Raw genomic sequence first — 25,541 nt, forward strand, 5'->3', positions numbered from 1 at the left:
AATTATTTCTGTGAAGCCATTTGCTGGAAAAGTAAATGTATCTTCAACCCTTCTGACTTGCTTCATATTAAGATCCACATTATCTCTTTTATTGCCGCAATTCAACAGTATTCCAAAGTTATCAGCCTCAGTCTTAGTTACACACAAATACTAGCACAGAAAGGACAGCATATTAACCTTCTTTACCAGCGGCAGCTGTTCATGCACACTCAATTTTGCTATGAAGAAATCCATAACTTTAATTCAGCAAACAATTTCAAAACTAATTTTAATTGGCAATCAACCTCCTGCAATATTGCTCAAGGAAAGTTGAGAATGAACCATGCCACAGGAAGGAGTGTGCTGGCCTTCAGAAAGTGGAGGGCAGGTTGACAAGAGTAATGAGAACATGCATGTGCAGAAAGCTGAAAGGTTGCACCCACATAGGGACCCAAAACATACAAGGGAAGGAAGTCCCAGCTGAACAAAGCAAAAGTTCCAGAAAAAAACTCAAAACCAGGTTCCCAAGAGTAGGCAAGCCTCCAGGGGCAACAGTTCTCAGACAAATTTACAATAGGACATTGCAATTTTAATGGGAAGCTTTAGAAGATTGTTTTTGATAATTATTTAATATTTAAGGACACTAAATTCCTGGAGGTCCGATGTGAGGCTTCAAGTACAGTGCACGGGAATCTGCAACACCTGCAGCTGAAGGCTCAGACTTCAAGGACACATCATGCTCCAAGGCCAACTAGTGGAAATAATTTCTCTCCAACTACCCTATCTGTTCCCCATAATGTCTTGAAAACTTTGAACAAATCATTCTTAACCTTCTAAATTTCAGCAATTAAACCTATAGGACAGAACGACAAAGCAGCCCGCTTGATTGGCACCCCGTCTACAAACATTCACTCCCTCCACCACCGATGCACAGAAGCAGCAGTGTGTACCATCTACAAGGTGCTCTGCAGGAACCCGCCAACGCTCCTTAGACAGCACCTTCCAAACCCATGACCACTACCATCCAGAAGGACAAGGATGGCAGACACATGGGAACATCACCACCTGCAAAGTGCCCTCCAAGTCACACACCATCCTGACTTGGAAATATATCATTGTACCTTCACTGTCACTAAGTCAAGATCCTGCAGCTCCCTACCTAACAGCACTGTGGGTGTACCTACACCATATGGACTGTAACAGTTCAAGAAGGCAGCTCACCACCACCTTCTCAAGGGCAGTTAGGGGTGGGCAACAAACGTTGGCTTAGCCAGCAACGCCCACAGCACATGAATGATCTTTTTAAAAAGTTTGTGCAGTCTCCATTTGTAATTTAACCATTGAGGTTGATGCATTATTCTTCTAAATCCACATTACAATCCCCCCAAGGTCAATTTTTCCTTTCTAATTTGGTGATGTCCAGAACTGTTTACCGTACTCCAGGTGTGGTCTAACCAGAGCACTGTATAGCTGAAACAGGATCTCTACTCCCTTGTTTGCTGGTCCTCTCAGTATTAAGGAATGAAAAGTTTGATACAAAAGCCCTGAAAATCCACAATCCCAGCAGTCACACCAGGTTTGCACCCACCGCTACCTTGATGTGTTGACTCCACCCAGAGTCTGTGGGAGCATGAGAGCCATCACTGGGCTGCAAAATGTGCTACCTGGCAACCATCGGTGGAATGTTGCCCATGCCCCCATTGCCAAGGCTCTAACCGTTTCTCCTTCAAGCCCACTATGCAAAGGAGCCAACATGTATTTGTCAAAATAAAAAAAGCTGTTTCTTCCTTCAGTTTTCCAGGTCACTCCATGTCTATATCTCCCTCCCTGTAACCTAGCGTGGTTCAGCTTCCGGTCCCACACAGTTGCTTCCAGACCAGGAAACATAGAGCTTCCATAGTGCGGAGTCCCCACCTCAGTTCTGCCCTCTTGCCATCACTGGCCTTGTAACTGGTGAGTGAGTGCACCAAGAACTTTAGGATTAACACTGGCTTGGCATAACTGGCTTGCTGCCTTTTTCAGGTCCAACCCGAGGAAATTCAGGGCCAAGAAAATTTTAATTACTAGGTGACTTAAAGGTTTCATTACATTTGCCAACCATAACATATTTAAACCCATTTAGCAAAACAAGAGCCTGATAACTGGTTGTGTCACTTGTGTTATTTTCAAAGGCACAACGATAATACTCATGGATCACAGGACCTAATATTTCTTTAGTCACATACCCAAGTCAGAATAGACTGTCCCAGTTAATTTCTTTCACAAAGAGACTCATTGTTAACATAAAAAAAACATGTGAAAAAGCTGATAATAAAGGATGTCGCCTAACTGGCTGGTTACTCTGTAGAAGAAAGCGAGCTTTGAAGAAGGGAGTGCTGTTTCTGCAAAATGGGAGGTTTGGGAATCCATTTCAAACAATCAAGAACTAAAGTGAATTTATTTAAATTGTCCAAGCTTTGTCCCAATCCAAGAGATTGTTATAAGACTGACAGAGGTTCAGATAACATATTGGAACTGAAACAAGAACTTCCTGAATGCTATCTGAACTCATATTTTAAAATAAAGGCCAGTAGGCTTTCAAGGGCTAAAACAAAATCTATTACAACATCTTCCTTTCTTTACTGTGTTAATGATTACAGTTCAAGTGTGCCAGGTAATAGCTACAATAATTCCTTTACAAAGAGCTAGATGATTGTCTATGAAGGCAATCGAGGATTACAGCAATAAGCATAATCACAGATGATCACAAGTGAAGCACTGTGGCTTGTGGACCTCATCTGGCCATAGGACTGTTATTTACAGAAAACAGGAAGTCAAGCTAAATATTAGGTTGATACTCTGAAAATATATACCCAACTGCCTTCAGGATCAGGTAAAATTTGCAAGGGTTTTTCCACTCAATGTGTAATAACCATTATTTGATTTTAGAAAGCTAATGAGCTATCTTTTCCTTTCATGGGATGTGAGCATTGCTAGGAAGGCCAGCATTTGTTGCTCATCCCTAATTGCCCTCAAGAAGATGGTGGTGAGTTGCCTTCTTGAACCGCTGCAGCCCATGTTGCAGTAGGTACACCACATTAGGGAGTGAGTTCCAGGATTTTGACCCAGCGACAGTGAAGGAGCAGTGATATATTTCCAAGTCAGGATGGTGTGTGACTTGGAGGGGAACTTCCAGTGGTGGTGTTCGCATCTATCTGCTGCCCTTGTCCTTTTAGATGGTAGTGGTCGTGAGTTTGGAAGGTGTTTTCAAATAAGGCTTAATGCAGACACTGAGCAGAAATGGTGGAGGGTGACATGTTTAAGGTGGTGGTTCAGGTGCCAATAAAGTGGGCTGCTTTGCCCTGGATTGCGTCAAGCTTCTTGAATGTTGCTGGAGCCGCACTCATCCAGGTTAAGTAGAAAAATTTCCATTAAACTCCTGACTGTGCCTTGGACAGGCCTTTGTGGGGAAGTGGTCAGGAAGTGAGTTACTTGCCATAGAATTCCCAGCCTCTGGCCAGTTCTTGTTGCAATATTATTTATATATCTGATCCAGTTTAAGTTTCTGGTCAATGGTAACCCAAAGGATATTACTAGTTGGGGATTCAGTGATGATGATGCCACTGATTCTCTTTTGTTGAGATGGTTATTACCTGGCACTTATGTTACACAAGTGCTACTTGCCATTATCAGCCTAAGCTTGAATGTTGTCCAGCTCTTGCGTCAATACCTGAGGAGTAACGAATGGTATTGAACACTATGTAATCATCAGCGATGTCTCCACTTATCATGGAGGGAAGGTCACTGATGAGCAGCTGAAGATGGTTGGGCCTACACTTACCACATATATTGCACAGGATATGCTAAAAGAACAGGCTTAAAGAACAAATTCTTCATCTGTTAAAGCATTAAGACATACAAGCATGATACAGGTTAATGTATTGGCTTATTCTTCCAGTATGCTCTGAGTTATTTGCATATCAGCATTGTAGAATAAATCACTTAAAGTAAAAAATAATTGGTCTTAGTTGATGGCAAACACTGGTAACAGTTTTAAAAATGAAACTAAAATTGTTGAATCATCATTGATAAAACAGCCAAAGATGGTGTCCTGAGGAAATTTAGCAGAGATGTCCTGGGGCTGCAAAAAGATTGCCTTCCTGCAATCACAGCCACCTTCGTGTCAGGTATGATTTCAGACACTGAAAGGTTTTTTTATTTGGCCTGCAATGATATAAGGTTCCTTGGTGCCATACTTGGCTGAATGCGCTTCTCCTCTTGGTCTTAGCTTATGTTCATGTCCAGATTATGGCTATACAGTTAGATCTAGAGTGGAGTAGTTGTGTATTACTTGAACAGGGAATCAAAAGATAATTAGTGAGTAGTTCTTGTTTGATGGCACTATTTGATCACTACTTCAATAATCAGCAAAATAATGGGAGAACGACTTCAGCATTACAAGATAAGATTAGGGCCTACATCCTTCAACTGCCTGGGGCACTCAAGTCACTTCTTGTCATGTTAAATTAACTGAATTGACTGAATAGTAGCACTAAGAATGACTGGAACCTCAGGGTGAGGGAAAGTAGAATCATCTATTTAGAACTTTTGGCTATTTATAATCCGTGTCTTTTGCACTCATGTCTGCTCCACTAAAGTTCAGAATGGAGAATGAAACCACTTCCTCTCATTTGTTGCCTGATCATCATTCTTAAATGGAAGGGAGGGCTAGAGAACTTTAATACACTGGCTGTGAGACCACAAGCTCTGCACAAAACCTGCTGCTTTTGGCATTTAGGATACAGGTAACATTGTGTTGCAGCTTCACCAGGTTGGTGCCTCATTTTAAAGTACGCCTGATGTCAATTCTGGCATCCCCTTCCATACATCCCATCGAATAGAACCAACCACATTGGCGTGGGCCTGACTGCGCATATAGATCAGATTAGGTAGAATGCACTTAGATTGCAATTAAACCCAGAAATAAGAGTAATTCAGAATAAAGCTGTAACATGGTTTTCTCCTCAAGCATCCCCTGAAAAAAACCATGGGAGCATTGGAAGTATTTAAACATAGCTAAACTACTTCAACCAGAATTAATTGCAAGGGCCTTTGACCTCAGGATCTGGTGCAATGGCTGATGTTACACCGGGTCTGCTGAACCTGATATCGTAAACTGCAGCCAACTTCCATAGCCTTGTTTCAAACTTCTTTTTTTAACATTAATCATGCAGCTTGTACCTTGAGTCTGCTAATTTGTTAAATATCTTGTGGGTGGAGACTCCCACCACATGATTAATGTTTAAAGAGAAGTTTGAAACAAGGCTATGAAAGTTGGCTACCGCCTATAATGTCAAAGAACAGAGGTGCATCGTGCTGTGCCTCAAGGTAGCAGCGATGATGAACTAGTACAAATCAAATGCAGATTTGTTTATGTAACATCTGTTTACTTGCAAGAATAAAAATTAACTGATGCTCTTAGTGGAGACATATCCTATCCTCTCAAAGTGAGCTCTTCATCTGAAGGCTGTTCGTTTTATATTGGAAGGGTTTGATCAAAATGATGGATCTTCAGGCCAACTTCCAGGGACAAAAAAATCATGAGTCTCTGATGACGCTGGTGTTATCGTAAAGCTGTTCATTCCCCGGGTAGGTGTATCCCGTTTCTAATTTGACCTTTTCCTCTCATTTCCACCAATACTTTATATGGGGTCTGTGGCTAAGACAAACATTATCCTTGGGATATCATACTGTCCACAGAATATTTGGTTAATAGCCCATCGTAATTTATTTTAAGTCTAGAAACTATGGGCAGTATATTACAGGAGGTGGGGGCAGGGAGCCAAAGTCCAAAGTCAGCATGGAGCCGATTTGCTGGACACCAGCTTGCTCCACAGCCATAATGTGCTGCGGCCAGGCTAAATGGACTGCCAGTGGGTCTTCCACCCCTCACTGAGGGGGGAATCCTGCCCTGGGAAGTTGCCAGCCAACCCCGACAGCACCAAGACAGCATTAGTGGGCGCTGCCAGGGCTGCAAGCAGCCGGCCTATGGATCCCAGTGCAAGTTCAGGGTCTTGGGCGGGGACGGTTTGGGCAGTTTACAAAGCAGGTGGGTAGGAAAAAAAGCAGCGACAGGGGGTGCTTAGAGAGGGCTGCTCCTGATGCATAAAGGGCACCCCCCGAAGATGAAGATAGTATTCCTCTTCCTTACCACCCTTTTAAAGTTATTTTTTTTTTTTAAAAAAGGGCCTGTCCACTCCCATCCGACTGTCCATGCCAACCATATTATGGCATGGACAGCATATTAGAAGTCAATTGCCTAGTTAACAAACTTAACTGACTCTTGATTATTTATTTAAACATGACGGACAGGCTTCCGATTTCGACACCTGCCCACCCGAGCTTTGGGGGTGAGCTGGAGGTGGGATTGACACCCGCATGCCGAAGATAAGAGGCATGAATAATCCGGTCCTATGAAACAGTAAATTTAAGGTAGTGCTACAAAATAGCTTGAGAATAATTTTCAGAGACCTAGTTAGCAAACACATGAAAAGGCAGCATGGGACTGGCAGCATGAATTCAGCAAGGGTCATGTTTACCTAACCTTTTGGAATTTTTCCAAAGATCACTAACATGAAGCAGAAGCAGATTACAGTTAATTTTATAACTTGCATTCTGAAAAGGAGTTTTTTGGCAAGATTCAACAGTTAATGGTTATGATAAAATTCAAAGGTAATAAAAAAAAGTGTGCTACTGCTACAAGAACTATTATATGTAACAGCCATTTACTGCAACAACGTCTCAAGAACAACACTGAGGATTGACCATTTTTTTGTGGTGGTATTGATTCAGTGAGAAATGTTGGCCAGGACACTGGGAAAACTCCCAGCTGCTCCAAGTTTTGGCACAGAATATTTTAATATCTGTCTGAACAAGCATACAGGACCTCACTTTAAAGCCTCATGCAAATGACAGCAGCAGTGACAATGCAGCATTTTCATGATATTGCACAAGTATTGGTATAGATTATATGCTTAAATCTTAGTTATTTTACACTTCCTTCTTTTAGCCTGCTGTGGTACATGTGCCCCAAATCCTCATGCCTTAAAAGAGCATTTACTCACCTAATCCGGGTCTCTTGGTTAACTTGATAGCATGTGCAAGGAAAAACAGAGCCTTTTTCAGCTGCTGGTTTTACATCACACTTTCATGTGATCTTCAATGATATTAGAATATAGGATATTACATCACACTAGACTACAGCTGAGACTTTAACTGCCAAACAAATTTATTTAATGGTAGATGAGGCAAATAGCATTAGAAACATAATGTACTTTAAAATACTATAGAAACAAATACTGTGTAGGTATGATTCCAACCAGTGAAGAGGTATCCATGAAATGGACTCCAGTTTTGCTAGGGTTCCTTGATGCTACGCTCAGTCAAATGCTGCCTTGATGTCAAGGGCAATTACTTTCACCTCTCTTCTTGAGTTCAGCTCTTTTGTCCACGTTTGGACTAAGGCTGTAATGAGGTCAGGATCTGAATGGGCCTGGCGGAACCCAAACTGAGTGTCAGTGAGCAGGTTATTCTATCAGGATAGAATTAAAGCTAAACCCTGGACAAAAGGTCTTTCACTTTTACACCAGCCTCTATCCCAGAAACTGGGAGTCTTATCAATTTCACCAAGTCAACAAACAGGTAGCCAACAAGTCAACAAAGTAGCAGATACTGTTCAATGTGGATAGGTGTAAATAACAGTTAGTCTACAGACAAGAAATCAAGGAGGAATAATCTTTACATTTTAAACACAGGAATGATACAGCATAGCTGATCAGGAAAAAATTCTTCCAGTTATAATTCTCAGCGCAGGCTTAACTAAAACAAAAGGCAAATAAGGTACAGTTATTGTAAGAGGTCTTGGTCAGGCCCCATATAGAATAATGTCTGCAGTTCTGGTCATCCAATCATAGAAATAATTGTAAAGCATTTGAAAGAGTACAAAGATGGACAATGGAAATTATATGAGGCATCTGGAATTTAAACTTAAGGAAAGATTAAGGAAGCTTCTGAACAAAAAGTAATTAAGTTTATAGAAAGGATAGCAAGGAGTGATAAGCAGGTTAAAAAGTTATATCATGGCTACAATTGAATCTCTAGCAATTTCAGAAGTTGAACCCCAAGATTAGATTACTCCCCACAGAACCACTGTGATTACTTTTTATAGAACAGACATCGATCTATGGAGTGTTTATATGCCAAGAGCAGCTGTTGTGCACTTCAAGTTGATATCCAGTCATCTTCAAGTCAACAGATGTAACAACTGCAGCATGACTATTTACAAGCTTATTGCCAGAAATTCAATGGCAAACTTAAAAAGGCAAATTCAGTGCTTCAGTTACAGAAAAAGGGAACATGGCTCACCAGATAGGGCTACAATACTGTGGTGTGGATTATCCAATCCATGCTCCCTTCAAGAGTGGCTCTCCAGAGGACAGAACACTGAAATTACCCACCCAGGTTCTGAAATTACCTCCCTAAACCCCTCCATATTACCATCTCCCTCTCCTACTTTGAGGCCCAAATTAAAATCCATCTCTTTAGCCTATCTTTTATTATCTCCTCCTTTGGCTCTGGCTATTTTTGTCTCATTATGCTTCTGTGAACTACCTTTTGATGCATTTCTCTGCTAAAGGTACTAAAATAATTATATTTAGTATACACGTCTTTTGACTGAAATCAATTCTACATTGCCTACAAGTCATTTCAGACAACTACTTGCAAAAAGTCACCAAAAACAATATTATTTCCAATATTACCTTAATTGGGTGGCTAGCAGCTTTTGCCCAAAGAAGTCCGTGTAAGGCCCATGCTAATTTAATGATCAGGCCTCATACATTATTTTATGTCTTGGGTAAATGAGTTTGTTGGACAACCGAACTCTAACTGCACGCCTTCCTATGTTCTCAATTGCTGCTTGCAATCAATAATGGGGAGAGGTTGATATAAGAATAAACAGTGATGGTTTATTGAGCGAAAGGGCAGAGCACCAGATCATACATGCTTACTCAGAAACCTCCAGAACTAGACTTACAGTTCCCCATTGTCTACACTGTACAGTGATTCGTCAGTGCTGTCACATGTTCAATACAACTGCATTCTCTTAAAGGGACAAGGTACCTCACTTTACTGCATCCCTCCCCCTTTACTTAAAAATACAGCTAACAAGCTTAAAACACTAACTATTTACATAATAACTATTTACAGGTCAAGTCTCTCAGGAGGCTCTCTCAGATGTGTTGAGCACCTCAGTTCAACAACCTCGGCTGGTTTTTCCGAGACCTCCTTCTCAAGGGACAGTTGCCCGCGAGGTTCCTCAGTGGAAATTGGCAGGTTTGTCACCCCAACCCCTTCGGGTCCTACAGGCCCCACCGGTGCTTCCAAATCGTATGATCTGTCCTCTACATGCGGCACAAGTTCAAGCGTAGAAGACAACTGCATTTCTTCTTGTGGGACTGGTGTTCTTTTGCAGAGATGATCCACATGTCGTCTAATTATTTGGCCGTTTACCAATTATAGGAGAGGGCTCCAGTTACTGCACTCACCTTGCCTAACAGCCAATTGGGCCCATCTCCAAAGTTCTTTGCAAGGACCGCAGCTTCCACCGTGAAAGACCATCGTACCTGGCCTCCTGCGTCTCTTGGCTTTTCTTCACCCTCCCCTCTAAATTCGGCCGGATAAGGGGCAGATGGGTGCGGAGACATCTTTTCATTAATAGTTCTGCAGGGGCAATGCCTGTAGTCGTGTGTGGCGTAGTCCGGTATGCGAACAAGAACCGGGACAATCCCTTTCCATCTTTTTCATCCCGGACTTAAAGGTTTGGATTGCCGTTCAGCCATGCCGTTTGATGCTGGGTGATTGGGTGAGGTTTTGATTTGGGTAATGCCTTTAAGGGTCGTGAACCTGTGGAACTCTCCTCTGGTAAAAGCAATCCCGTTGTCAGACACTAGGACCTCCAGCAACCCATGCACTGCAAAACTCTGCCGCAAATAGTCTATGGTGGCAGCCAATGTGGGTGACTGGACTTCAGATGTCCATCCATTTGGAGTGGGAGTCAAAGGAACATTGTGCCTAAGGGTCCCACATAAATCGACATGGAGGCGCAGCCATGGCCGCTCTAGCCATTGCCATGGGTGCAATGGAACTAGTGGCGGGGTGGGGCGGGGGGGGGGGGTGGAGCTTTTGCACCTGCTGGCATTGAGGACAGCTTTTGACCAGAGTTTCTATATCCAAGTCTATGCCCAGCCACCACGAATACCTGTGTGCAAGCATCTTCATTCTACTAATGCTCAGGTGAGTGCTATGTGGCTTGGCTAATAACAGCCTTCGCCCCCCTCACAGGGGCATGTTACTTTGCTTCCCGAAGTAACATGCCGTCCTGGCAGGAGAGTTCATATTTGAGATCAGAATTGGGTTTCATCTCCTCGGATTTAGATCCGCCTGACCAACCATTCAAGACCTGCTCCCGGACGTCAGACAATAGTGGGTCCCGGTTTGTCCATGCATTTGTCTGGTCTGAACAGGGGAGGAACCCAGAAAATTTAGAACGGACACCAGGTCCTGGGGAACCGGAGCCTCCTCATTAGCTGCGTAGGCATATGCAATTTGACTACCCAAACGGTGAACAAAAAAAGTGTACTCATGAGCAGTTAATATTAGAGCCCATCTCTGGATGCGAGGCGATGGGATATCGCTTTATTTTATCCAAATAATCCCAGTAGGGTCTTGTGGTCGGTTATAATTTGGAAATGGCGACCGTGGAGATATTGATGAAACTTCCGGATGCTGAACAATAGATAATACCTCCTTTGCAATCTGGGAATATCGTCGCTCTGCGACACAAGTGTGTGAGGTGTATAACCAATGGGTCATTTGGAGCCATCCAATGTGAAAGGACAGGCCCTATTCTATAAGGTGACGCATCACATGTTAAAATTAGTTCCTTCTTGGGCTCAAAGAGGACCAATAAGGCCGATGATCTTAACAACCGCTTCACTTTCAGAAAGGCATCCTAGTGCGGGGCTTGCCAACTCCATTTCTGGTTCTCCTTAAGCAGGCCGCACAATGGGGCCAGCACAGTTGAGAGGTTTGGGAGGAATCGGCTGTTTATTATGCCCAAGGCGGCCTTAAGCTCAGTGGTATTTCTCGGGGCAGGTACCTGGACCTTTTCTTCCACAGGATGCAGGCCCTGCGCATCAACCTTGTGGCCCAAGTAAACTGCCTCCTTAACTTGGAACAGACACTTCTCTCGTTTTAAACGTACCCTCGCTTGTGTGAAGCGTTTGAGAGCCTCCTCTAGATTTGCTAAGTGCTCACCGTCAGTCAGTCCCGTGACCATTACATCATCCAAGTAAACAATAACATGGGACAATCCTTGGAGCAAGTTTTCCATCGTTCTTTGGAAAACAGCACACACTGAGGAGACTCCAAAGTGTAGATGTGTGTATTGATACAATCCTCGGTGCGTATTAATGGTGACGAGTTCCCTAGAGTACTTTTCCAACTCTACCTGCTAGTAGACATGGCTCATGTTTAATTTTGAATGTGGTGCCCCCTGCCAATTTCAAATACGATTCCTCAACCTTGGGTATCGGGTGTCTATCAAGTTTGGCCACCTTATTGACAGTTAGCTTATAGTCACTGCATAAATGCGCACTTTGGTCCAGCTTTATTACAGGTACAACAGGCGCCGTCCACTCAAAATTGCACTGGTTGCAGGATGCCCATTTTTTCCAGTCCGTCCAGTTTGGTTTCAACTTTGTCCCATAGAGCATAAGGGACTGGTCCTACTCTTATAAATCTGGGGGTTGTGTTTGGGTCTACATGGATCCTGGCCTGTAGCTCTCGAATCCTTCCTAACTTGTCATTGAAAACAGAAGCATACTTTTGCAACAATTTCTGTAAGCCTTTCGTTGCAATTTGAAATATTTCAGCCCATTTCAATTTAATCTTTTCGAGCCAGTTGCGGCCTATTAAGTTGGGGCCCTCTCCAGCTACCACTAACAAGGGCAACCTTTCAGGTAGATCTCCATACATCTAGGCTTGACATAATCTTTTCAGTCTTATTTATTCGCTCGTGTATGCACTCAGCTTTGTGCCCAAAACTTCAAAGGATGGGTTCCTTTACTCAGATATCTAAATGTATGCTTCTCCAATGACGAACATCGACACTCAGCGTCAACTTCCATCTTAATGGGTTGTCCGTTAACTGTAATGACTACTTGGATTGGTTCGGTTCTACCCACTTTGAGGTTATATAATGAACGGACGTCTGATTCTATTTCTTCTGGCTCTTCCACGAGGCATAATTTCCATTTTTCCTTCTGTCTTTGTAGTATCATTTTAGCCTTTCTCTGCAATGCCGCCTTATGTGACCTTATGTGGTGGCTGAAAAAGCACTCGACTTAAAAGTTTGAGTTATCGTCATGGAGATGGCTGGAGCGTAGGTAGGTTCTCTGGTTTCAACCTATCTGGTTGTTTGCTTAGAGAGTTAGTTGCAGCTTGGACCTGACATGTGCAGTCTGCAGCTCACAGAGAAGATAACCAACGTAAATGACAGTTAGTTGGCCTGCACTGCAAGCAAATACAAACCAACCTTCATCATTTGCCACCTGTAATACAGGTCAGGCTACTCTCAGTTTGAATTTCATGATGGAAAGGAAGCTGAAGATTGCTTAGCTTAAAGCTAGTGGAAAAACATACAGCAGCCCTCAGTCTTGTAGCAAAAGAAAGCACCCAGATTAGTTTGGAAGTATTGAGAAAGCAACCAGTACAAGGGGCTGAGGTATCCACAGTAAAGAGGTAGCAAATGAAAGTCTTACCTCTGAGAACAGCCGGAACTGATGAGGATTAAAGCAATTTCCAGAGGACTGTGGCATACTTTTGGCTTGTCCCGAAAGAAATAAACATCATAAACTATAAGAGAATTTTTGGGGTAAGTATTACAAGGCTAAGCAAAGGTTCACCAGACTAATTCCTGGGATGGCAGGATTGTTATATTAGAAAAGATTGGGTCGACTAGGCTTGTATTCACTGGAGTTTAGATGAATGAGGGGGATCTCAATGAAACATATAAAATTCTGACAGGGCTGGATAGACTAGATGAAGGGATGATGTTTCTTTCCTCTGGCCAGGGGGTCTAGAACAAGGGGTCACAGTCTCAGGATATGAGGTAGGCCATTTAGGACTGGGATGTGGGGAAATTTCTTCATTCAGAGGGTGGCGAACCTGTGAAATTCTCTACCACAGAGGGCTGTGGAGGCCAAGACACTGACTATATGTAAGGTGGAAATCGAAAGATTTCTAGACTCTAATGGCATCAAGGGGTATGGGGGAGAGAGCAAAAGTATGGCATTGAGATAGAGGTCCAGCCATGATCATACAGAATAGTGGCAGGCTTGAAGAGTCGAATTATCTACTCTTGCTCTTATTTTCTACGTTACAATGTCCCTTTATTTTTGAAAATATAACTTCTGAATTTTCAACTGACTGGAAATATTGCACATGAATGTCCATGTTCAATGTCAATGCTTTCCACAGAACAAGGTGAGATACCTGGTGAGAAGTTAAGGGTACTGTCCTTGGAAGAATTAAAAGGTGTAGCTACGCACTTAGAGGTGGAGTTCTGCCCAAAACGGAAATTTTAAAATGGGTGACAAAACATCTAGGTGGAGGAAGTTGAGGACACAAATAAATAAATTAGCGGCAAGAAAATTAAGATTGGGGCAGCAGAAATTGGAAGTGGAATTTGAGGAAAGAGAAAAAGCAAGCGAGTCAGGAACAGAAGACGACAGAATTCCAAAGACAACAGCACGAAAGGGAAATAAGACTATGTGAACTGTGTACAAAGATAGAGGCAGCTGAAGTATAGTACTCCTGAAAGGTCAGGGACAGTCTAAGAGGCTTAAAAGGCTGGAGAAATCCAGCAAGAATCTGAAAGCGTACATGGAACTGAGAAGGGTTTGAATGTCTCACAAGGGGCAATAGAGCCCATGTGAGTTGGAGTGACTAAGGAAGAGCTACTTAAAAAGGCTGAGCTTAGGCCAGTAGAAGTAAAACAGGTCAGGATAGAATCCGTGGGAGTTGCAGTAGCTAAGGAACAGCCATTTGAATTTTAAAAGGCTAAAGTCAGGCCAGCAGCAGTAAAAACAAAAAAATACAAACCAAGGAATTTTAAAGGGCTGAAGTCAGGCCAGCAGGTGTAATGGCCTGTGAAGGTTAAAAAAAGATGAAAAAGGGAGCCAGTGATCTGTTTAGCAGACACCTTCATGGCAGATTTAAATGGGGGCCACAGAAGTTTCCAAATAGACCAAGAAAGAGCGAGGGTGATACCTCACTCAGCTGAAGAGGTACAGGAGAGTGTAGCAGAAGCTGAACATCCACCTGGGGGCAGCAGTGTTCCAGGGGACATGGAACAGGTTAGGGTAACACCCATTCCCAAAACAAAAGAGGAGCAGAAGAGAACCTACCCCAAAGCAGGAAATACTTGTGGAGATCACAAGGGAAACAGCAGTGAAGCTCATACAGGGTTAATCAATGATAAGCAAGACAAAACTGACTAAGTGTTAAAATTCACTACAAGTGAGGTGCCAGGTGCAGAACCAGAATTCCTATAGGATTACAGCCCACTAACCTCCTAGAAATCAGATTTCTAAGAGTGACTGGGTTGGAGCTAATAAACTCGCAGTTTATAGAGGTGGACAGCGAAGGGTTAAAACTGATCCGAGCCAACCAGGCTAGCAATCTGAAAAATTTGCATGTTAAAAGCACCTCTGTGCTAAACAGCTTGAAGGCAGGCCAGTGAGAAGCACAGAATACCCCTGCAGGTAACCAAGAGCAGCTCGGCTGTTACCAGCAATCTGGGAGCTAATAGCCAGGTAAAGCAACCAAACCCCTTAGATGATACTTAATGCAGAGTTACAGCAAGGAACAGGCACAGGCTTACTGACAAAATTATCTGTAATGAATACCGCCAAAAAAAACTTCAGAACCCTGATGCCAGCCTACTCTTTTCAAATGATGACAGGTTTTGTTTGTAACCAACCACCTGAAAAGGAAAAATCAATGTAATTAACCAGACTCTTACTCAGATGACCCTAAAGAGTGTATGTAGAATAGAACAGTTGCAATTTGAGCAAGAAGTCAATGGCCAGGATTTTGTGCCCGTTGGAATCGGGCGTGTGCGGTGGCATGAACGGACAAGATGGCACGATCGGTTTTACAACAGGGTGAAACCAGTTCGCGATCGTCCGCTCAGCTTGCCAATGTTGGGCCGCATTTCCCGCCATCGGACGTCAGGAACCTCATTGAAATACATCAGCATACCATTATCAGGCCAGCCCGCCGGAACCGTCCCTACACACCCTCCCCCACCACCAACTGCTGGATCGTCTGCCACATCGGCGGGAAAGCACGCCAGTTTGTTTCACAACAGCGTATAAAAGGCGTGCACTTGGTGGGCTGCACTTAGAGGGGAACTTAGAGGTGGGTACAAAGTAACGTTGTGCAGCACTCACCAGGGTCGTCTGTTGGGCTTCAAGCTTGAGGAGCGTTGCGGGGTGTGGGCGGGTCAAGAGCAGCCCTGCCATTGAGACGACTTGTGGGGGAGGGGCAGGGGGAGAGCAAGGGCAGCCCTGCCATTGAATATAGTGCACAAGCATTCAGTGTGGGGGTTAGGGTGGGGGTTAGGGTGGGTGAGGGAAGCAGCCTGGCATTAGGGAAGCCTTGTATAAAAAAGTCACCATTCCTCTGCAGCTGAGACAGTTCAGGCACAGCCACATTGATATGATTGGAGTCAGGCCTCTAGCTTCTCTGCCCACTCAAGTAATGCAGAGGCACGAAAGTGCCACCAAGTGCTCTGGAGCTTTTCACCCTTGAGCACAGACTGCAAAGCCATGAGCATTTCAGTGGACTGCAGAACAATTGGATGACTGCACACATTGTACAATCTCCTTACTAAAGCTGGCCATGGGGCAGTCACTACTGCAGACGCTTACAGCCCCTTGCAATGTCCTCCCGGTTTGGACCAGTCTCCCTGATGGTTCATGCCAAAAGCACAGCCGTACAGCACGGGCTAGGAGAATATCTGCACCTGAGCCAAGAGCACAGCACGTAGTCCAATGGGCAAAGCTGCCGCCAATAGGTCGGGTGGAATGGGGCGGTGGTGGGTGGAGTTTCGGGCAGTCATGCAGTGCACTAATCTCTGACCAGCACTATCCAGGAAGCGTTAAGAGGCCTTCACACGTAACCTGGACAGGTTCTTAGTACACCCATGCTAACCACGTGTCTCTCTCTTCCATCCTGCAGGACTACAACATCAGGATCATGGAGCCTGGGTGAACTAGCTGTATGCCTGATAGCCTAGAGAGAGTGAGGACGATGGAGGAGAGGGCGACTGAGGCTCCTGGCTGCAGAGAGGCAGGAGAAACCTCAGGAAGAAGGGGCGGCTGGGGCTCCCGCACACACCGAAGAGCCACGGTGAGCCATCGCTGGTCAGTGCCTAGCGACACCCAGGGTCTATAGACGCCGCCTTTCATTCCTAAAGGTGACCAGGAACTAGTGTTGCCAAAGACTGTGCATGTCTAGAGAGCTGGTTGGTCACATCTGCCAGCTACTGCAGGATTTGGTGCCACGGGGACATGAAGGGCATCCACTGCCAGTGGACCGTGGCACTCAATTTCTATGCCAGTGGCTCCTCTCAGGGTTCCACAGGTGATCTCCGTGGGATCTCACAAGCCCCCAATGCATCCATGAGGCCACGGATGCCATCTTTGCGAGGGCACACAACTTTGTGCATTTCTCCTGGGACAAGGGCAGCCAAAATGCAAGAGCGATGGGATTTGCCCAGATCTCAGGTTTCCCCACAGGTGCAGGGTGCGATCAACTGCACTCGTGTAGCACTCAGATCTCGGTCTCAACACACAGTGGATTATATCAACCGCAAGGGGTTCCACTTGCTGAATGTGTAACTGGTGTGCGACCATCAGAAATGCATCCTGCAGGTGTGCACACAGTTTCCAGGGTGTGTCCACAACTCCTACATTCTCAGTCGGTCATAGATCCCTGAAGTCTTCCAGGGTCCACAGAAGCTGCAGGGATGGCTCCTCAGGGACAAGGGTTACCCGCAGAGGCCTTGGCTGATGACACCCATGCGGCAGCCTCGGACTACAGCAGAGTGACAGTATAATGAGGCTCACGTTACAACTCGCAGCTTGGTGGAGCAGACTGTCGGATGAAGATGAGGTTCCGGTGCCTGGACTGGTCAGGTGGAGCCCTGCAATATAGTCCGCAGAGAGTGTCACACATCGTCGTCGTCTGCTGCGCCTTTTACAACCTGGAGCTGCAATGGGGAGGCGAGCTGGTTAAGTAGGAGATGGAGGAGCTGGAGGTCTCCTCCGATGACAACGCTGCCGACGGGGATGAGGGTGAGGAGGTCCTGGAAGGCGGCGATGACGGGAATGAGGCCCTCGCACTGGCTAGACTAGGCAGGTGGGCTCGGGAGGCCCTCATAGCTGCTAGATTTATGGAGGATGATGCAGTGAAGTGACCTCATAGATCCTCACATTGCATCTGTGAACGTTTGACTCCAGTCTGGCTTATGGCAGTGTGGACGTAGTGGAGGCCCTAATAGTTGCTCGATTGTGGGAGGACAGTGACGACATGCAGTGAGGACACTCCCTAGATCTTCACATAGCCTTAGAATGTCTGACTGCTGTCTGGCCAAGGGCAGCTCGCTTGCGCTCTGTGATCAGGATCATATTGTAGAGAGTCAACCATGAAACATTAAAAGCACCTGATCCTTTGTCCGCCTTCAGCATCTGACCCCTTCAGGAGCACAATGTCGCTGGTCACAGATGCTGAAGAAATAGGGGCCAGCCCCACCTTAAAGGTGCTGAGAGCACAGAGAGAATGACAGAACCGTGTGGCATCTGCCCACAACAACAATGACCAGCACCATCGAGGTGCAGACATCAGTAATGTGTTCAGGGAGCGTGAGGCCAGACCATCACTTTGGTTTGAAGGCTGCACGGAGCACAGGGAAGAGGCCCTGGACCGAGACGCCTGCCAGTATCTTGTGCAGAAAGGTTGTACATCTGAGTGACATGGGCACTGCTCATCAGAACAAGGAGCCATAGGCAGGGTGACATTCTTGGGGGTTTATTGACAATAGTGAATAGTATGTACAAGTGATTAACACTCATGAAACTAATTCTTCTTAGCTTTCCTAACCCTGCCGCTATATGTCTTGGTGCACCCCAGACATCCACAGCGGAGGTAGAGGCAGCCTGCTGACTGCTACACCCTGTCTGTGATGACCTTAGCAGGCATCCTCTGGAGGGCCGAGACTTGGAGGGCCCCAACCTGCTTTCGGGGCTCTATTGTGTGGCAGTGGCGCCTTCCTCGGTCTGTGAAGTTGGAGCTGCTGGGGCCACAGGAAGAGGGGTTTCAGATGGGACAGATGCTCCCAGAGTCACCTGGGTGGGTGGCCCTGGGGTGTGCACCTGTTGATCCTCCTCCCTATGGGTGCCCGAGGGCCCCAGGCTGACTCCTTGAGAAGGGATAGCTGGAGTGAGATTGAGCTGCACGGCACCCCTCTCGTGTACACATTGTTGAAAGCCAACTATGGCATCTTCGATGGAGTTCAGTCATGCAGCAGTGCAGGACCAATGACCAAGGTCTCCATGGTGGCCGCCATCCATCCAGTGTTGACCTTGGTGCGTTGTCATGCGGCGCTATTACTTCAGAGTGAAGGCAGACGGACTCCTCCATCATACCTTGCAATCTGGGGAATGCAGTGGACATCCCTTCCTGATGTTCCCGAGCTTGCCTTTGCAGGTCCAGCAACATGACCGAGTCCAGAGGCTCATCATCTGACTCGGACTCAGCAAATTTCTGGCCTCCAGCAATCCTCCAAGTGCCGGACACCAGGGAAGTTCCTGCCGCCACCTGCAGTGGATCAGACAGAGCAATATGCTCAGAGTGTGATCCCAAGGCTATTCTGAAGCTAGCTCCCACCGAGGTATGTGTCTCTGTGTTGGTGGCGGGTATGGGTGAGCGCTGTGACGGGACTTCAAGGAGGGTGCCTCCAGGTTCCTCTTCCAAGGTTTCTTCGGGGCTTGATTGGCGGACCTGGGTCATGGACTCTGTTGGCTGTTTCCCAGATGTGCCTGCAGAAGCAAGGGGTGATAATTAGTGCATGGCAGTGGCCTGTCAAACAGGACACATCACTCACAGCATGGTTGTCTGATGGATGTTGCACTGCTGGATCCTCACTTGGTAGAGCACCACTGACCTCACCGACAGCACAGGACCGGTCCAGATCGTCATTGGCATGTTTGATGGCTCTGTTTTCAACGTTCATGAGGACCTTGATTTCAGGCATTCCTCCACCCATTTGTGACCTCTCCCTGTTATTGTGTGCCAGCTTGTCCTGCAGGAAGAGAGATGGAGAAAGTGTAAGCAGGATGCTTGCCAGGCCAGATGATAAGTATGTGCGGTGGTGAGTGGCCCCATGGATAGGATGAGGACAATGACGAAGAGTGAGAGAGAATGAATGGTGATATCCCTTGAACCGGCAGGGCCTTGAGAATGTGTGATAGGTTTGTGATTTTGAGAGTTGGGAGTGATGAGAAGGGTGACTTACCCTGGCGGAACAGAGGAGATCATTCAACCTCTTGTGGCACTGGGTGGCTGTCCTCTTTTGAAGGGGAGTTGGCACTGACCACCCCATACCAAGCCTGGTTGGTCAAGTTGCTGCCAATCCAGCAGTCAGAGTGGGGGTAGATGACATCCCAGTGGGACTCCACGGCACCCAAAAGGTGTTCCAGTGACACGTAGCTGAACCTGGGGGCTGCAGTCTTTTTGCCTTTCGTGGACATCTTCCCTGCAACAGTAATGGCCTGAAAGCACTGAGAGGTGTGCTTACAGCTGGATTTTAAATATGGCGCCAGGTGTGATGAAGCAGCGAGGTGTTGGCAGGCAGGCGAATGAGAGCCCGCCCAACATGGAAACAGCCTGTTTTCCAGGAATGCATAAATATTGTAGCAGGTTTGGGATGTACAGCTTGAAAACCCACCATCGTTTTACAAGTCCTTTTACCTGCCCGCTACCGCACTTGGTGCAAATCTGGGACAGTTCTGCCCAATGTGTTTTTTTTTGCTTTGTATTTTTTTTTATATACCTTGTAATGAAATAAGAGGGAATCCTATTTCATTTCCTGCGATGAGGAGGTGTCACGAGACTATGCTGCTTCATTTTTGAAAATATAACTTTTCAACTGACTGGAAAGTTTGCAATTTGAAGTGAGACAGAACAAAACACATCAAAACGCAAGGCTACCTTCCAAGATGAATGTGAAAATCAAACAAACCTTCAGACCCATTGAAACTCGTCACTGTCGAAGGAAGAGACATAAAAATGCAAAGTGCTGGATACTGAGAATGGCTGTCACAGACAGACCCACCCAAAACTCCTTGAAAATACACAATGGTATAACAGACCAGTCTGCAGCCACTACAGAGACACTGTAAGGTGACACAGGTAATGTCAAGAAAGTTTTCAGCAGAGAAAAGGGGGCTGAAGAGCTGGGCTCTCTCCCTCTCTCTTTGGGAAAACTGTGCATCGCCCAATTCGAGAAGTCAGCCATCAGAAACTTACCAGGAGACGAGATCTTGTAATAACTGCAACATCATCTACATCTGACCGCATCCATGAAACCAGCTGGAACATTTAAAACTACACCTCAAGGAAAAGCAAAGGGCACTTAACCATATATTAACATTTTTGTTATTGGACTTGAACTTCCCTTATTTCTGATATTTATGTTTGTGAGTGAGGCGTTGTATTTTCATTACTTCCCGCCCCCCCCTCCCCCTTGGGTTTATTGGTTAATAAACTTGTTATTTAATTCAAGAAAACCTTGTTGGATTGGTTCCTTATATTATATTCATCCTAATATTGGTTCCTGCATAAATAGTTAGGTACATTCTGATTTGAAAACGGTATATCCTTGTGCAAAAGGAACTTAAACCTTTGCTGTGGCCAATCGAGGAGGTTGAATAGAGAGGTGCCAGTTCACTGCTCCTCACTTGCTCTTAACAGAAGTAAAACAGTAAAACTGAGTGCATAACATGAATAGGTATAAACCATATTAGTAAGTTAACAGTGCTCTTTTTGTTTAAGTCTTTTATATACAGTAAAGCTTTTGTTCAAAAAAGTAAAATCTTGAGGCATAGTTTAATTGGTTAAAACGAGGTGTTCAGATTTCTCTTTAAATGTTAACAATCCCTAAACGGATTGTAACACTAGTAAAAATGACTGCCAAAACCAGCTTTACTCAAAGCGAAATACTGCAGAGGGTGGAAATCAGAAATAAAACAAAGTCTGGAAATATTTAGAAAACTAGGCAGCATCTGTGCAGAAGAGCAGGGCTAATGTTATTGGTCATCCTTTCATCAAAACTTACATGACAAATGATCATTAACCTGAAATGCAAACTCTACCTCTTTTTCTCCTGATACTGACTGACCTGCTCTTTCAAGAATTTTGTTATTTCAAATTTCCAGCATTTGTGCTATTTTCTTTTATTGTATTGCTTAATTCACTGTTAGCTCTCCTCCAGGAATGGCCACATTGAAGAATTCTTTCTCCATGATGATACTTTCTTTTGTCTTTTTTACCTCGTTCCTCTTCATTGTTGTTTGCCTCCTATGTTTTAATATCATGCGTTTACTAAAACCTGCTTTCACAAACATCTTTTCTGAGCAACTGTCTGACTTCAAACCATTCCAGATTTCTCTAACTCATGGCTAAGACTCCCTTTAATGTACGTACAAAATGCCCACTTTAAAACATCTATTTCCGGTTTGGTTAAGTGAGATGAGGAAATGATGGTAGCATCACTGACAAAGGTGAGAACAGCATTTTGGTCGTAACCATATCATCCAATTCCAGTTTGCACCTGTTGCTGCCTGCTTCCAATAGGACCTTTGGCTGCCTAACTCAAGGCCCACCCAAAATCCGAATAGGTGGATAAATGATAAGTCAGTGCATCTATTCCATTCATGCGTATCCAGTTCTGAGTGCCACACTTTAGGAAAGATGTGTAGGATTAGAGAGATTGCAGAAAAGATTCACAAGAATGATCCCAGGCACGAGGAACTTCAATTACATAGGTACGTGGGAGAAGAGACGGTTCAGAGGAGATTTAATAGAGGTATTCGAAATTATGAAGAGTCTGGACAGAGTTGATAAGGAAAAGCTGTTCCAATTGACGGAAAGATTGAGAACAAGAGAGCATAGATTTAAGGTAATTGGCAAAAGAAGCAATGGTAACATCAGGAAAAACTTACTCATGCAGCAAGTGGTTAGGATTTGGAATGGACTGTCCACGAATGTGGTAGAGGCAGGTTCAATCGAGGCATTCAAGAGGGAATTGGATTGTTACCTGAAAAGCAAGTATATGCAGGGTTATGGGGAGAAGGCGGGCGAGTGGCACTAGGTAAATTGCTCCTACACGAAGAGCCGGTGCAAACACAACAGGCCAAACAGCCGCCTTCTGTGCTGTGGTGATTGTGAGACTTTCTGATGAGTTTGATCCAATTAATGCCTATTTTTAGATGCAAACTGGGTGGTTGAGATAGAAATGTCACCTGAAACCCTCCATAAAGTTAAAGCTTTATACCTCCCATTCATTTTTATACCTTCAAAGTGGAGGCTAACATTTTCTTTTAGCACCTATAGCAACTTAATGGAATTTTCCAGCTGTTTTTAATTATTTGAAAAAAATTGCAATAATACACGTACTTAGTCCCCTCTAAGGACATTTACACCAACTTATTTTAGCTTACAATTTGGTTGGGTGAAATTTAAGTGAATCCTTCAACTGGAAGGTCACATTTACAGCACTTGCCAGTCTGCAATCCTTGCCCAACAAGGGAGCATTCACTGATATGGAATGAGCCTGAACACATCAAAGTAGAAGTACAGGAACCACTATGACCACAATATAACATGCTTTAAGATAATGATTTTGTAGAAATAAGTATGAAGATGACCAGGGTAATAGACTGGAGAAAACTGGTTTTGAAGAGCTCAGAACAGAACTTGGGAAAACAAAATGGACAACAACATTGGCAAATAATAATGTAGAACAGTGATAAGCACATTTAAGAAGCAGAGTCCAGGGAAAATGTATTCCATTAAAAAATGAACAAATGTACTAATGAGGCACCATGGATGACTAATGGCATTGTGGGAAAACTGGGGGCAAGGAAAGAGGCTTCACATGGATAGCAGGGGAGGCCATGACAAGGGAGAATATGAAGAGATGAGGAGCAAAGTCAAAAAACAAATTAAAAAAGCAAAGAGGAACAATGAAAAAAAATCAAGGGACGTCAACAAAATTGTAAAATATTCTACTGACACACAAATAAATAAAAGGAAGTTAGGGTGGGAATAAGGCCACTAAGTTGGGCAGTATAAAATCACAGGCAGTGACAGCTAAATGGCAGAAATAGTAAACAATTATTTGCTTCGGTATTTACTAGGGAGACCGATCAGGTGGATGTGACATTGGATGAGGAGATTAGAAATGAGATATTACTCCATTTAAAATGAAAAGAGGAAAAATATTAAATAAACTAATCAGGCTTGAAGGGAAGACCCTCTGATCCAGATGGACTGCCACTACACATTTTTAAAAAATCTAGAGAAGCAAAAGCACCATTACATACATGTAATAATTTTAGAAGGGGTAATGCCAAAGGACTAGCAGATAACTAACATAATACCCATAGTAAAAGGCGATAGAACATGTTGAGGGAACTGTGGACCAGTCAGCTTAACATCAGTGATAGGAAAAATAATGGGATCCCTGATGGAGAAAATAGAAAAATAAAAACCAAAGATATAATGAATTGTCAGCATGTGTGTTAAAAGGCAAAGTCTTGCTTGACCAACTTTGTTGAATTCTTTGAACAGGTAACAGAGAGCAGAAAAAAGTAATACAATAGATGCAATTTCTCTAGATTTCCAAAAGGCTTTTGTTAAGGTGCTACAAAATAGATTAATGGATAAGGTCTGAGCATGCAGACCAAGAGGTCAAGCTGAATAGTTAGCTAGCTGGCTAGCTGCAAGACAGAAAGCAAAAAGAGTAAAGGTAAAGGATATTTATTCAGAATGGCAGCAGGATCAGTGCTGGGGCCAGTGTTGTTCACTGTTACTGTTGTTCAAAATTTATATTAACAATTTAAACATCTGAATTTGTGAATGACACTAAATTTGGTGGCGAGGGGCGTTTAGTATAGTCAATACTGAGGAGGACAACAGCAAAGTCACAGAACATACATACGAAAATCATAAAATCACAGAATACTTAAATAAACTTGCAGAACAGGTATATGACCGGCAAATGAATTTTAACACAAGCGTGAGGTATTACATTTTTGTAAGAATACATGGACAATAAAAATCCAAATAGGGTAGGAGGAGCAAAAGGATCTGTGAGTACAAATACGTAAATTATTAGAAGTATTGATACAGGGTTAATATGGCCATTGAAAGGCAAACCAAGGGTTAATTTCTAGGGAGATCGAATTGAAATGTAAAGAAGCTATCCTAAACTATCCTAACAAACCTTATTTAGTCCACTCTTGGAGTACTGCTTACAATTCTGGTTGCCATATTATAACAAGTATATAGAGACACTGGAGATGGTTCAAAAAAGATTGACAAGGATGATACCTATCAGGAGAGGATGATCAGGATGGATCTTTTTTCTCTTGAACTTGAGAGACCTAATAGAGGAGTCTTCAAAATTATGAAAGGTTTCGATACAATAGGTAGAGGGCAAGAGAATGTTTTCTCTTTTGGGAAAGAGCAGGACGAGAAGCCATCAATATAAGATAACCACCAAGAAATCCAATAGGGAATTTAGAAAAAAAACTTCTTTACCCAAGGAGTGGTGAGCACTTGGAACTTGCCACCCCAGAGAAATGGTTGAGATGAACAGTGTAGGTTTGATACTATATTTAACTTTAGTTAACCACGGATAGTAGGTCCTCCCCTTGGAATTTTTCTCTCTTGTTGGAATGTAACTATTTTGTATATTCTGAAATGTCCCCTTCAATGCATCTCTATTCACCTATTTCTTAACCTAATTTGGCAGTTCACTTTAGCTAGCTCTACTTTCATGCTCTCATAATATCCCTTATTTGAGTTTAAAATACTAGTCTTAGACCTATTCTTTTGTCCCTCAAACAGAATCTAAAATTCAATCATATTTTAATCACTGCTACCTAGGGGCACCTTCATTATGAGGTCATTAATTAATTCTATCTCATTGCACAATACCAGGTCTAGTATAGCCTAATCTCTGGTTAGCACCAGAACATGCTGCTCTAAGAAACTATCTCAAAAACATTTTATAAATTCCTCACCTAAGTTACCTTTACCCATCTGTTTTTTTTTCAGTCTACATGTAGATTAAAATTCTCCATGTACCTTTCTGATAAGCTCCCATTATT

General features: G+C 44.0%; 1 protein-coding gene across 1 annotated transcript in view; it reads right to left on the minus strand.

Annotated features, from left to right (window-relative positions):
* pip4p2 (phosphatidylinositol-4,5-bisphosphate 4-phosphatase 2) overlaps positions 1 to 25,541 on the minus strand; it is a 98,835-nt gene that overhangs the window by 61,638 nt on the left and 11,656 nt on the right. The gene's annotated exons all lie outside the window — the stretch shown is intronic.

This window comes from Cetorhinus maximus, chromosome 4, assembly GCF_964194155.1.
Source record: "Cetorhinus maximus chromosome 4, sCetMax3.hap1.1, whole genome shotgun sequence".
Classification (NCBI taxonomy): domain Eukaryota; kingdom Metazoa; phylum Chordata; class Chondrichthyes; order Lamniformes; family Cetorhinidae; genus Cetorhinus; species Cetorhinus maximus.